The sequence below is a fragment of the Staurois parvus genome, unplaced genomic scaffold, assembly GCF_062004578.1.
Source record: "Staurois parvus isolate SC_StPar_1 unplaced genomic scaffold, SC_StPar_1.0 ptg000525l, whole genome shotgun sequence".
Taxonomy (NCBI): domain Eukaryota; kingdom Metazoa; phylum Chordata; class Amphibia; order Anura; family Ranidae; genus Staurois; species Staurois parvus.
The window spans coordinates 200,193-214,793 of record NW_028318321.1 but is presented as its reverse complement, the minus strand read 5'-3'; the positions used below and the strand labels follow the sequence as shown (position 1 = coordinate 214,793).

The 14,601-nt window shown below is 41.2% G+C and overlaps 1 protein-coding gene across 2 annotated transcripts in view; it reads right to left on the bottom strand.

Annotated features, from left to right (window-relative positions):
* The window catches only part of NT5C2 (5'-nucleotidase, cytosolic II), a 158,503-nt gene that overhangs the window by 120,911 nt on the left and 22,991 nt on the right, over nt 1–14,601 (bottom strand). The window contains exon 1 of one of the 2 annotated variants that reach the window (XM_089690240.1): nt 11,504–11,647. The exons of the other annotated variant lie outside the window; for it this stretch is intronic. The gene's annotated coding sequence lies outside the window, so the exon portion shown is untranslated. Of the gene's footprint in view, nt 1–11,503; nt 11,648–14,601 lie in introns of those variants that run through there. 2 annotated transcript variants of the gene reach the window in all.

Sequence of the window (14,601 nt, the reverse complement as noted above, 5' to 3'; positions counted from 1 at the left end):
TCAGCTATAAAAAATATATAGTAAACTCAAAGTTGGTTATAAATTTAGGCCAAAATGTATTCTGCTACATGTTTTTAGTAAAAAAAATCCCAATGAGTGTATATTGATTGCTTTGTGTGGAAGTTATAGTGTCTACAAACTATGGTATAAATACTGCAATTTACGCCATTTTTCTGCTATACAGCGCTGCGCTAGTTTAACGGACAATTGCGCGGTCATGCAATATGGTACATAAATGAAATTTACATCCTTTTTTTCCCCACTAATCGAGCTTTCTTTCGGTGGTATTTGATCGCCTGTGCGGTTTTTATTTTTTGCGCTATAAAAAAAAAGGCTGACAATTTTGAGGAAAAAAAAAACAATATTTTGGACTTTTTGCTATAAAACATGTCCAGTAAAAAAAAATGCAAAAATCAAATTTAGTCATAAATTTCTGCCAAAATGCATTCTGCGACATGTCTAAAAAAAAACCCAATACGTGTAAATTAATTGGTTTACATGAAAGTTATAGCGTTTACAAATGGCGGGAAAGATACTGGGATTTTTAGGGTTTTTTTATACTACTAATGGCGGCGATCAGCGAATTATGGTGGCGATCAGGGACTTATGGCAGCGACCAGCGACTTATGGCGGGACTGCGGCGGACATTCTGACATTGGGGGGTACTGACTTGGGGTCACTGACATCCCCAAAAACACTAATACAGTGATCAGTGCAAAAAAAAAAAAAACTGACACTGTACTAATGGCAATGGGGAGGAAGGGGTTAACTTTATTTTACAGGGAAGGGTTATAGGAGTGAGGGGAGTGTTTTACTAGGGGGCGGGGGTGTGTACTGGGCAGGACAAGGCTGATCGAGAAAGAGAAACTGTTCTCTCTCGATCAGCTCATCCTCGAGCTGACAGGGAAGTGACAGACAGCACAGCTACTGCAGCTGTGCTGTCACTGTTTGCCGCCGATTGCCGGGACATAGCCGCTAAGGAGCGGCTATGACCCGGCGACTGACATCTGCGGCGGTGATCCGCGGGACAAATAGGGCGGCGGCGCGCCCCCTATTTGTTTACAAAACACACATTTTAAAACGTGGTTTTGCCTGCGAGTGCCGCCCTGCCGCCGTATATGTACAGTGGCTGGGCGGCATGCGGTTAATCTGGTCTAGTCCGGACACATAATCCTGCAGCTCTGGCTTCCCTGGCTTCCACAGTCATTGTCAAGTGCTCCCTTACACAGGGCAGCCGAAGCTGCAGAATCATATGACTGATTTTTTTTTTTTACACAGGGTATGAAGGATAGGTAGTGGGGGGAACTGTTTATAAGAACAGTTCAGCCAGCCACAGATGCATCAAATCTCAGCCTCGGTCAGTTCAGCAGGGACTAAGACTGACTGACTTACACAAACCTTTTTGTGTACGATTTAAAATATTGTGTTTTATAATACATCCATGAACACATATATTTGTCACCAGCACTCAAAGAAAGTAATTTTTTATTTCGAATACAAAATACATAAAGACAACTGTTGCAGTTAGGCAGACTAGTTAAGATGCCTGCTATGATCTACTAAAAAAACATTATTAATTAATAAAAAAGAAATGCCCCTTAATGTGTGTCCTTGTATTTTTAACTATACAATATTGAAAAAACTGGATTTTTTGTTACTCACCATAAAGTCCCTTTGTCTGAGTTAATTGACAGACACAGCTTCTCTTCTTAATTCATGACCATGCAGGGTTTTATAGCCCCAGACGCTAGGCAAAAAAAAAAAGACTCGGCACCTCCTATGGACAGTCCTCTCCGGGCTTAAAACCACCTCTCTGCTATAGGCCTCCAGTCACAAGCAGTATCAAAGAAGAATTCCATTGAGGGGTGGTTGCTGTGTCAGTCAATGAACTCAGAGAAAGGGTTTATTTCGGAGAATAACAAAAAAATTCAGTTCTCTTACATTCATTGACGTACACAGCTTCTCTTCTTAAATTTGTGACCAAGCAGTGATGTCCTGAAGCCGTGCCACAACGAGAGGTGGGCAAACCAACTAATGAAGAAAACACCCAGGGCAACAAGCCAACATCCCAAACCACCCCAAGGGGTGCTTGAAAGTCAACATCTGCAAGACTTTGCAGCCAAACTAGCTTCAGAAGATGCCAACACTGCAACTTTACAGAAGCTAGCAAACGTGCACAGATGACCAGTCACCACTGTGCAAACTTCAGAAACAGGTACCTGACAGCGGAATGCCCAGGAAATGGTAGCAACCCTGGTGGAGTGCACCGTAATAAGGAGGTTCCCAACCCTTAATGGTATATGCCTGCACAAATGTCTGCCGAATCCAATAGGAAAAAGTGGCAGAAGAGGCCGTCATGCCTTACTTTTGACCAACCGTAAACACGAAAAGAGAAGTGGGCTACCAAAAAGCAGCCATCACAAAAAAGTACACACAAATCACGCAAACTTCATATAAAGGAGTGCAGGTCCACCTCTTTGGGGTGCAACACTTAAGAAGGCCAACGTTCTTATTACAGTGAAAATCTGACACCACCCTAGAAAGAAAGAAGGGGGAGGGACGAACCAGCACCTTGTCATCGTGTAAAGTCAGATAAAATGGCTCAAAAGGCCAAACCTACCAATTCTGACACTTGTAGCGCTGAAGCGATAGCAGCTAGGAAGACAACCCTCTGCGAGAGCGTAACCTATGGAATATCTTGGATGCTCTCAAAGGGAAGCTTCTTAAGAGCCCACAATACTAAATTTAAGCTCCCCCTGTGGCAACTGGAAATGCGCAGGGGCACCACTTGACAGTCCCCTTGAATGAAAGTGCGGACCAAGAATGTGTGGCCAAGGGGCGCTGAAAGAAAACAGCCAGAGCAGAGACTTGCCCCATCATCATATGCTCAAAGTAAGTTTCTGATCCACGCCACTTTGCCGGAAAGCCAACACCCAAGCCACCGAGATAGAGCTAGGATGGAACCACAGGGCTTCGCACCAGCGATATAGGGTTTCCAGGTGTGATGATAAATTTTCTGGGAAGTAGAGTTGGAATCACCGAACCAGACAACCCCCTGGCTTCCAGACCTTGGCTTTCAATAGCCATGCCAGCAAAGACAGCGACAGTAAAGCAGGGTGGAACACCAGCCCCGGGGACAGCAGGGCCTGTCAAAGAAGCAAACGCCACAATTCCAAGAGAAAAGAGAAAGAAAACTGTGGGACTACAAGTCCCAGCAGGAAAAACACACACATCCACACTCCTGAAGACACTAGACAGAATGACTTTAGGCCTATAGTAGAGAGGTGTTTTAAGCCCAGAAGGGGATTGCCCACAGGAGGTGCCGAGTCTTTTTTCTGCGTAGTGTCCTACTCCTATAGGTGGGGCTATAAAAACTGCTTCGTCATGAATTAAGAAGAGAAGCTGTGTCCGTCAATGAATGTCAGAGAAAAAAACATTCTTAAGGTAAATGGGGAGATATAGATTTATGGGAGCTGCCTTTGGCTCTGGACTGTCACCCTGATCCTTGACACACTCCCGATTACATTGCTGAACTGGTACAAGTTCAGACTTCAGTGGCTGCATGCTTGATCCATGTCAGTGGATCACTAGGCACTAGCAAGGATCTTGGTCCTGCACATGTACTGCCAATCAGCCTGCCAGATTTTTTCTTGTGATTACTGCCGGAGGCTTTAGTCGCCAATAGTAATCATTATGTTCAGGCAGCGAGGAAGGCTCCCCGCTGGCAGAACACAATAGCGCTGCAGGAGGAAATGATGGGGGAAATCGAGCAATTTTCTTTCCTTCAACCTGTAGCAGAAGGTTAGCAGAATTGCTTAGTCTATGGGCTTAAGTGTTAGGCTGGCCATAGATGAGTATTAAAAACTTACCCGATTCTCCCATCCATACATATGATATAGCATTGCAGGCTGTAGCCTGTGGCGCTGATTGAGGAGACATTTTCCAACAGACAGAACAGATCAAAATTTATCTGGTCCCAGCTGAAGTGCCTATCAATCTACAGTAAAGGGGGAATCCTCCCCACTGTATCCTTGTTTTCTTACACCGTTTTGCTGCGTTCTTTCACATTTACCAGAATTAGAATTTTCAGCTGAAAAAACTCCTCTAGAAACCCACTGTTTCGGGGGGGGTCCAGCCAAAAATCGCCAGTGCCAATAACGCTGATTAAAGCCTATGTGCGCATGGACACATAGTTTACTGCCTGTAGTTTACTGCCTGCAGAAAAAAAATGCCAAAAGCCAAAAACAGCAGTTGTAAAAATGTCCAGCGTTCATGAGGACTAATAGCCAGGAGGGGCAGAGATTACCTGTTTAGCTTGTAACCACATAAAAGATTTAAAGATGTGTGGGGACAATCATTGGGCTAAGTCCAGCATTATAAGCTTGCGCTGTATAAGCCTCTGAAATAACTTGATGCTGTGACAGGGCTTTTGTGTAAGGTTTTAAAGATTTTGCTTTATAATACATCCACGAACACAGATATATTTGTCACCAGAACTCAGAGGAAGTCATTTTTTTATTTACAGTACAAATAAATACAGCAAGACAACTGCAGTCAGGCAGATTAATAAGAATGCCTGCTATGACCTACTAAATAACCATTAGTGAATTAATGAAAAAAGAAATGCCCACTAATGTGTTTACTTTGTAACTGTACAATTTAGAAATAAAAATGCTCTCAAAGTGCATCTTCACCCTCTTTGTGAAGTTTCCCCCTCTTAACCCCTCCTCTACATGAATAGGGCTGGCAGTGTTTCTTGTTTTTTTTAATTTACCTTTTTTTTTTCTATTTTCAACTAAAGTTACGAAAATTCTTGTACGACAGAATACAACTTTAGGAGTGATGTAATGAATTGTATTGTAATGCATTCTCTCGTTTCCGAGCATGCATGGTTTTGGTGACTTGATTTTCTTCGCACAATTACTTTATTAATTACACAAAAATTGTTTGTTTTGTGCTTGTCTCTTTGGATATTTTCACATGAACTGCCATGATCGGCTCTCGAAAGTTGTGGACTACCGACCAGATTATCAGACAATCGTCCCACAAAGCATTTTTTTGTCCGATTTTCATCATGTGTACAAGGATTTAAAGTGACACTAAAGTCTAGTCTTACAGAAAAAGAAACTAATTCAAATTAACTATTCAAGAATATATTCTTAACTCAAAAAAAGTAACTTCTATTGCTCTTGACCTCCCTCAGATCTCCAAGTTTTTGCTTTTTTTTTGCTGCTGTGATTTGATTTCCTGTTAGAGGGTGGCTATATTAGTTCTTAATGGTTGTACTGTATGTAGGAACCCTCTCTTGCTCACTCCTGAAACAGACTGGGGAATTAATGGACTATGGGCTTTATAGTGTGCATAGAGCACTGCAATTGACAGAAACTAAAGTGCATTGCTCATTTCAAATAAACAAAACCATGGGGGGGGGGGGGGAGAGGAGAGGTTTGGTTGCTCACGGAGGAGATTAGAAGGAGATGGAAACACAGTAAGAAACAACTTCATGAAAAATACAAACTTATGAAACAATTAACCACATTGCTCAAAAAGCAATCAGAAAAGCATTTTAAAATCTGGACGCCCTTGTTGATATACTGTGACTCTATGAATTACTTTCCCACCAGTGTCAGGGGCACCGCTGGAGGGAGAAGTACCCCCCCCCCTCCATTCTTTCTCCTTTACCCCCAGGACTCCCTCCTTCTTACCCCCCTCTTTTTTTTCGCTAAACAATGTCTCCCACTTTCTTTAACCTTTACGCTTTGCCCTCCTTACCCGAATAATCCCCTATTTTAATCTGTATTTCAAAAAAATGATTAAAAATTGTATTAAAAAAGAAAATAACAGGGTACAGAGTAAGTCAATATGGAGCATTAGAATAAACATATTATCTGATGGACCTTTCTGAAGACTATATGTGCTGTCTGACTGATCCACACGAACGGAACTCAACCCTGTATTCCTGTCAATTTAAATAAAAAGTGTAATAAAAAAAGAAAGAAATTACAGGGCCGCATTAGTGAATGTGGTCATATACAGATTGATTTTTGGTCAAACATCGATCCATGGGTGGCCCTGTTGAAACCACCTAACTCAGTAAACTTCAGTCTGAAGGTAAAAGGAACAGAGTGAAATGTTAGCCAAACAGCGGCTACAGCCAATTAGCTGCAGTCACTGTTCAGGTATTTTGACAGCAGTGGGTGCTGGGTATTAGAATACAACAGCCAGCAGGAAAGATACGTGGATGAAGAAATGATGTACAGCCAGCTGAAGGCAATGCTTTTAGGAAAAGGGGATGGGCTTGCACAAAGGAGTATGGGTTTATGTTGTTAGGTATAGAGCACTGCCTTAAGACAAAGGGCATAAAGGTGAATGGAGGAATCTGAGGGCCAGTGAACATCATACAGAAACAGAGATGTTTTGAAAAGAAAGATGCAGAAGTCAGAAAAAAGAAAAGAGAGATGTCTAGTAGAGGCCACAGAGGGGATGAGAGCAAGGGGTAGATAACTAGTGGTGGATCAAAGTCAATTCACAGCCTTCATCAGTGCTGGTGTTTCAGGTGGTCTTGATGCACAAGACCACCTGAATTTCAACACTAATGACGGTTGTGAATTGGCTTTGATGCACAAGAAAAAAAGGTGGATCGAAGCCAATGCACAACCTTCATCAGTGTTGGTGTTTCAGGTGGTCTTGTGTATTAAAGAACAAGCAATGAAAAATCTAAGTTGGTAAGGGAGACAGTGTTAGCCCTAAGGAGTCCAAATTTGTTTAAACTTTTCTATGTAAGCCTTGAGGATTGTGGACATTTTCTTATTTATTAAAAACTATGTCTTTTGCTTGTAGAGTTGGAAGACCAACAGGCCTTAGTGAAAACTTGTGTGGCTGCTGTGAACATGAATGTCATAAGGCTGAATTGGATATTTGCAGAGGCTGCTGGTTTTATTATTAGATTTTACAAGTGTTAACACAATGGCAGGAAAACACCTAGAGTTGCACACACTGCTCTAGAACATTTCCCTGAGATCCCCATGTCAATATGTTTTTGAGGAGTAACCTGTCCCAACTATAGAACAGGTAAGACTGCTCTTCTTCCTTGCAAAACAGAAGGGATTATCATAACTGCATATACTAATACAATGTGTCCCATAATTATAATAAATGACCCCAAAGCCATAATCTGATGACGTAGCTTTGACATTCCTGCACTGACAGTAGTGACAAAAGAATGCTCTGCGTGACTGCCAGGGTTGGTAAAGTTATGGAAACTCATTTCCGTCATTACAGTCACATTGTTGAGGCTCTTGTGGGTTAATGCTGTCCAGCTCTAAATTTCACTTGTATAAATGATGTGACATTTGCTCTGCCAAGTCCAATTAACATGTCTGGATTACAGGATCAAAGAGAGGTCACCAGTATCGTTTATCCAAAATAATGGCTAATTATTTCTGCACTATGCCTTCTGAATTATTGAATACAACTGCTTAAACCAGTGGTGCTCAACTGATGACTGACCAATACTCCCACAATGGTGATGATAAAAAAAAAAAAGAAAAAATTTACTCATCATGCTTTTCTCTATTTGTAAACAAATTTCTGTGAGGGTAGTACTACTACTACTACAACGGCTTCCACTAATGATTAGTGAGGGTGGAACTACTACTACATCTACTACGGCTTCAACTAATGATTATTTTCATAATCAATTAGTTGACCTCAAAAAAAGTGTGGTGAGCAATTTAGTTAAAGTAGAACGATAAGCAAAACTTTTTTTTTCCCCCATTTTGGATGGAGCAAGGGAGAGTTACAACCCGTCAGTTTTTTTCCCGAAATCTGTGTCCCATTACGGAGATTTCCCTTCACTTCCTGTTTCATAGCCAAACAGGAAGTTGGAGGAAATCCCTGCAAATTAAGGGGATTTATTGGGAATCCCCAGGTCACCAGAACTAGAACCCCCATTGGAAGATTTCCCCTCTATTACTTTCTGGGGACAACCCAAAATGGGGAATTTTCTTTTACTTTCACCTTCAATGATAATGGAAATCAGGACAAATAAGGAGGGCGAATCTTCCTAACAGGGACACAGACATCAATAAAACCTGAAAGGGGTTCTAATACCTCTCCACTCCTTCCAAAACTAATACAAATTTTTAAAAAACAGTGGTAAAAATAAATAACCAGGTATATGGTTAGGGAACAAAATATCTAATCCAGTCTCAGAACATAAGACATACAGTATATTTACTTATAGAGGTTGAATCTGGTACATATCATCAAACTCAGAGCTCAGAAATGTTATTTAACCGCTTCCCGACCGCCCTATAGCAGAAATACTGCTACAGTGTGGTACGGGTACGCAAAATCACATATATATACATGATTTTGCATTAACCGCACCGCCATTTGTGGCCGTGGCTGTCAATCATCGGGTCTCGGCTGGTGATTACCCGCCAGTGCCCGGTGATTACCAAGCATCTTTGACAGGGAGGGGGACTGTTATGTTTACTAACAGTTTTCCTCCCTGTCAGCTCGGGCACACTGCTTTGAATGGCTGTGCACAGCACAGCCATTCAAAGCAGTGTGATTACAGTGAAGCACACTGACAAGACCCTCTAGTAAAACACTTCCTGCACACAATTAACCCTTTGATCGCTCCTCATGTTAGCCCCTTCCTGCCCAGTGCCATTAGTGCAGTGTCAGTGCTTTTATTTAGCACTGATCACTGTATTGGTGTCACTGGGGATTTCAGTGACACCAGGTCAGTTCCCCCCAGTGTCAGAATGTCCGCCGCAGTCCCACTATAAGTCGTTGATCGTCTCCATTAGTAGTAAAAAAAAAAAATTCCAGTATCTATATCGCCATTTGTAAACGCTATAACTTTCACGTAAACCTATTAATTTACACGTATTAGGATTTTGTCTAGCAAAGACATGTAGCAAATTTTTTTTACTGGACAAGTTTAATAGCAAAAAGTAAAACAAAATTTTTCTCAAAATTATCAGTCTTTTTTTTATAGTGCAAAAAATAAATAATGCACAGGCGATCAAATACCACCGAAAGAAAGCTCAATCCGTGGAGGAAAAAGGGCATAAATTTCATTTGGGTGCAGAGTTGCATGACTGCACAATTGTCAGTTAAAATAACGCAGTGCTGTAATGCAAAAAATGGCCTGGTCAGGAAGGGGGTAAATCCTCAGGTGGTTAATGAAAAAAAATATCTAAAACACTGTTTTCAGACAGGACTGTAATATAATATTATGCATGAAAGAGTCCCTTGTCATAGGCAGGTACCTTGATACAAACTACCTGCTGTCACTAATCAGTACTATAAGGGGTTTATACAGTGAAAAAGTGTGTAAGTGTGTAAGTGTGTAAGTGTGTGTGTGTGTGTGTGTGTGTGTGTGTGTGTGTGTGTGTGTGTGTGTGTGTGTGTGTGTGTGTGTGTGTGTGTGTGTGTGTGTGTGTGTGTGTGTGTGTGTGTGTGTGTGTGTGTGTGTGTGTACACACAGTTAGGTCTATATATGGACACAGATAAAATCTTCATATTTTTGGCTCTGTATGCCACCAAAATAAATTAAAACAAAACAATCCAAATGAATTTGAAATGCAGACTTTCAGGTTTAATTCAAGGGGTTGAACATAAATATCAAGTACAAATTTTTGGAACAGCAATCATTTTTATACACAGTCCCTCCATTTTCAGGGGCTCAAATGTAATTGGACCAATGAATATAATCATAAATAAAATGTTCATTTTTAATATTTTGTTGAGAATCCTTTACTGACAATGACTGCTTGAAGTCTGGAACCCATGGACATTACCAAAGACTGGGTTTCCTTCTTTCTGATGCTTTGCCCTATCTAAATGCAGCTGTCTTAAGTTGTTCTTTGTTTGTGGGTTTTTCTGACTTTAGTTTTGCCTTCAGCAACTGAAATGCAAGCTCAGTTGGGTTGAGATCAGGTGATTGACTCGGCCATTACAGAATATTCCACTTCTTTTCCTTCAAAAGCTCCTGGGTTGTTTTTGCAGTGTGTTTTGGATCATTCTCCATCTATACTGTGAAGCGCCGTCCAATCAACTTTGCTCCATTTGGCAGAATCTGGGCTGACAGTATATCTCTAAACACTGCAGAATTCATCCAGCTGCTTCTGTCTTATGTCACATCATCACTAAACACCAATGACCCAGTGCCACTGGAAGCCATGCATGCCCATGCCATCACACTACCTCCACCGTGTTTTACAGATGACATTGTGTGCTTTGGATCATGAGCTGTTCCAGGACTTCTCCACACTTTTTTCTTCCCATCATTCTAGTACAGAATAATTTTAGCTTCATCCGTCCAAAGAATGCATTTCCAGAACTGGTCTGGCTTTTTTAGATTTTTTTTTGGCAAAGTCTAATCTGGCTTTTCTATTCTTCAGGGTTATGAATGGTTTGCACCTTGTGGTGAACCCTCTGTATTTGCTCTTGTGAAGTTTTCTCTTGATTGTAGACTTTGACAATGATACGCCCACCTCCTGGAGAGTGTCCTTCACTTGTCTAGATGTTGTGAATGGGTTTTTCTTTACCATTGAGAGGATCCTGCGATCATCCACCACTGTTGTCTTTCGTGGACGTCCAATCTTTTTTTTGTTGTGGAGCTCACCAGTGCATTCTTCTTTCCTCTGAATGTACCAAACTGTTGATTTGGCCACTCCTAATGTTGCTGCTATCTCTCTGATGGATTTGTTTCATTTCTGAAGCCTTACAATGGCCTGTTTCACTTGCATGGACAGCTCATTTGAGCACATGATGTAGGTTCACAGCAATAGATTCCAAATGCAAATACCACATTTAGAATCAATGCCAGAACCTTTACCTTAATCGATGAAGAAATAATGAAGGAGTAGCCCACACCTGTCCATGAAACAGCTTTTGATTCAATTGTCCAATTACTTTTGGTCCCTTGAAAAAGGGGACGTGGCTTATCTTAAGAGCTGTAATTCATAAACCCTTCCTCCAATTTGGATGTACATACCCTCAAATTAAACCTGAGAGTGTGCACTTTCAGTCCATATCCATTATATAACTATAGCTTGAACATGTTTTGGTAAATACCTGCAAAAAAAAATAAAATTGTGCCTGTGTCCAAATATATATGGACCTAACTGCATGTGTGTGTGCGTGTGTACATATATATATAATTTGAGAGGTTTGGCACAGATGTTTGACAAGAAGGCCTGGCTCACAGTCTGCTCTCTAATTCACCCCAAAGGTATTCTATCAGGCTGAGGTCAGGACTTTGTGCAGGCCAGTTAAGTTCCTCCACCTGACACTCGCTCATCCATGTCTTTATGGACCTTGCTTTGTGCACTGGTATACAGTTATGTTGGAACAGGAAGAGGCCATATTACATCTCAAACTGAAGAAGATCTGACATCATGGCTTGGCAAAGTAAAAGGTTAAATCCATTGCTAATGCCAGTCTCACAGCTACTTTACTTATACTTGCCTTTCATTTGCCTTACCTCAGATTGTTCGCCTGAGTGACTGGTGAGAAAAAGACCTATGTATTCTCCACGTCAATCCCAACTGAAGCTTACGTTGGTGTAATATCTCTTTCCCTGGGCCTAACACAAAACTGGGTGCCTCAATAGCAAATTATGAAGCTGAGCCCTGTCAAGAGGGAGGAAAGGGAGTTAGTCTCAAGTTCTCCATACCCAGAGGTACTTGCCATTTCTCTTTACTCTCATTGGCTGAATGGAGTAGCAAAAGGCAGATAAGTGCATCTAGCTGGAAAGGGAAACAATTAAATCAGACCTTCACTTAAGATCGAAGGTTCAGCTCATCTTACTCCCGCTCCCCTCTTACTGTAACAAAATTGATTTTTTTTTTCTCATGTTGGGGAGAAAGGTTAGGCCCACTTTAAGGTGCCTGTTAACTGTCTACCAATAGCTATATTCATTTCTGCCATTGGCATCAATATGTACTCCTTTAGGTTTGGGAGGGAGTTGTGTATGAAAGGAAGGACACCTCTTACCATCTCTTTTCTATTCAGTTCATACTAGCCAATAATTGTACTGCCCCACATAACAGTGCATAATAAAAGGTAAGTAAAGAACTGTTTTCATGTTTCCAGATATACACCCTTAGGGTACAAACAGACACCTGAGAAGAAAAATAAACATTAATGTAACAACAGTATACTACATGTTAGTGGACTGAATATATTTCTTGGTTTTTCATGTTAAAAGTTGCAATGTTTTTTTTCTACAATACAATTTGTTTAGTTCCTTCTATAGTATATCTGAGCACTACCTTCAGATAAAGTGTCATGCAATTGCTTAAAAACAAACAATTTCTGAGGCCAAACCCAAAATAGCTAAATAGCTGAATAAATCACTTGAGGATAGTTTGTGTATTTACTCAGTGGGAAGGCAGGGTTAGTGTTCAAACATGTTTCTCTAAGGTGCCCTAAGGTTTCCACAGGAAAAAACAATTCTAGAATTGCTAATCAGAACATTCCAGAAAGATATATAGTCCATTCTAAGAACTCTCCAGATCTTAGCTGAATAAATGGAAGTGACTGACCCAGTTTCAAAATGTTCATGCTTGACACAAGTGCAAGTTAGCGAAGTGACTTTAGAATCTCAGTCAGAAATAATTTATATCTTTTCCCATACTAAGCCACAGAACATCCTTCAGCTGCATTTACTCACTTCCAGGAGTGTGATAATTATTATTATTATTCAATAGTGAACATCATCAGCACTGCTCAGCCCCTTCCAACATTTCTAATGCGCTTCCCAACCCCCGACACTCCAGCTGTGGTTTAACTATAAATCTCATCATACCACTGCCTCTGGGAGTTATATATGTGGTTGTCAAGAGTCAGGCAATGCCTAATGGGACTTGAAGTTCCACAACTGCTGGATCGCTAACGTTTCCTACTCCTGCTGCATAACATCAACAATGGGTATAACTATATTTGTCCTGCAGCAAGGCGAAAAAGCAGCCAAAATCTATAAACATTAAATCACACATGACCAGGGGTGGACTGACCAGTTAGGCACTCTGGCACTGCCCGAGGTCGGTAGGGGGCCCCATGAGATGCCCCTGGTACCTTTCATAGGTTTTTGTGGGTGTGGTTTGAGTGTGGGCGAGGCCCCATGACTTCCTATTGCCTGGGGGGCACCATGAGTTGTCAGTCCGCCCCTGCACATGACCATGTAATGCTGGCATAATGTGCCGTTAAAACATATCTCCAGGCAAACAGCTAAATACACGCATGAGAGCTGTTTTACCTCTTAAAGGATCTTCATTTCTGTCCATCCAGCCCTGAGATTTATATAGCACTAACACACACACAGTCTGGCAGGGGAGGGAACTTCATTTTTCTTTGCTGCAGTTTCACTTTCACTTAAAGGTCTCCTCCCCAACCCCCACCTTGTGACGGTACAGTGAAGGGAAAAACAGCACACTGATGAGCTCATCTCTTTGCCACTCTGCTCTAGTTTCCTATCACCATGCTCTTTGCACTGCAGGGCAACTGATTGGCTCATTGTGCTGCTTCTCATTCCCACTCTATGAGTTCTGCTGTGCCAGAACTACAGGAGTTTGATCACATTTATGAACTTCCACCATATATAAAAAGTAATTTAAAGGTCTAATATTAAATTGAGGTGAGGCAATTTTTGTCTTTTGCATGCAGCCTTAAATTATTATTATTATTATTATACAGTGTTTATATAGCGCCAAAAAGTTTGCTCAGCGTTGTACAATATAGTGGGGTAAATGTATGTACACCTAGTACATCTCACACAGGTCAGGTACTAAAGACACACCAATCATTTCAATAGTTACAGAAATCAAGCTAAAACTGTTCTGCAAGCTGCATAACTGGAAAAAGCATGGGTAATTGTGCTTCAATTGCTTACTGAATAGGAAGCTGGAACTTCCTTCATGGAGTTTTGGTGGTGGCCAGACTGGGAACAATTATGGTCCTTTAATAGATGTCATGTGATTCCAATATTATTTTGCATATTTCACATGCCATAGGCTCAGGAGCCAGGTATCCAATGTGCCTAAAAAAATTATAGCTGATGCCTTTTTGAACTTCATCAATTGTTTTGTTTTTTTCGGGGGGGGGGGGGGGGAGTGTTTGGGTGTAAACTATATTATTTATTTATGTTTACATATTTTATTTTCAATCACAAAAAAAAAAGTAATCTGTGTGATGCATTTCTGGTGACAGGTTCTTTTTAATAAGACACCAGGGGTCTACAATACCCATAATGTCTCCCCTGTCCTCCAATGAAACTAATGCAATGCAGTTTGGGGGGGGGGGGCTGGCAGGTGTTAACGGTGTGTGTGGAAGATCGCTTCCATCTGACAGCCAACAGTCAGTCAGCTTGTCAGATTTATACACATTACCAGCAGTGGCAGCCATTCTACGTACATTGGTGGCAGTAAAAAGGTTAAAGCATCCTGTCAGGAAAAGAAAAGTTAAAAAAGCAAGAGTACGTCCAATACTCATTTGATTAGATTTTGGCACTGTTGGTAAACACACACAAAGATCTGAGGACTCACACCACCATGCTATAGCTTGCTAGCATAGGGCAGCAAA